We start from the raw sequence: 353 nt of genomic DNA, 5'->3' as shown, positions 1-353 counted from the left end.
CATTTTATTAAAGCAGCTGCATTCATCTTGTCTCATGACTTAGGAAGGAGGCAGTCACAGAAAAGGTACAAAGAAAGCAGGGTCCAAGGCATTATTCTCCCTCTATTTCAAAGCTTCATTTCTAAGCTCTTCATCTCCCCCTGCTGCTGAAAAGAGCTGATTACTGATGCAACGCAGAAGGTGACCCACATATCACTTCACCCAGTGTCCTTTTCCCTTAAATCTGTTGTCTGAAAAACAAAGACACATAGAACATAGATAGATAGATAGATAGATAGATAGATAGATAGATAGATAGATAGATAGATAGATAGATAGATAGATAGATAGATAGATAGATAGATAGATAGATA

This window comes from Pundamilia nyererei, unplaced genomic scaffold (genome assembly GCF_000239375.1).
Source record: "Pundamilia nyererei isolate P.nyererei 1_Seehausen unplaced genomic scaffold, PunNye1.0 scaffold00043, whole genome shotgun sequence".
Taxonomy (NCBI): Eukaryota; Metazoa; Chordata; class Actinopteri; order Cichliformes; family Cichlidae; genus Pundamilia; species Pundamilia nyererei.
This window is presented reverse-complemented; position numbering follows the sequence as displayed.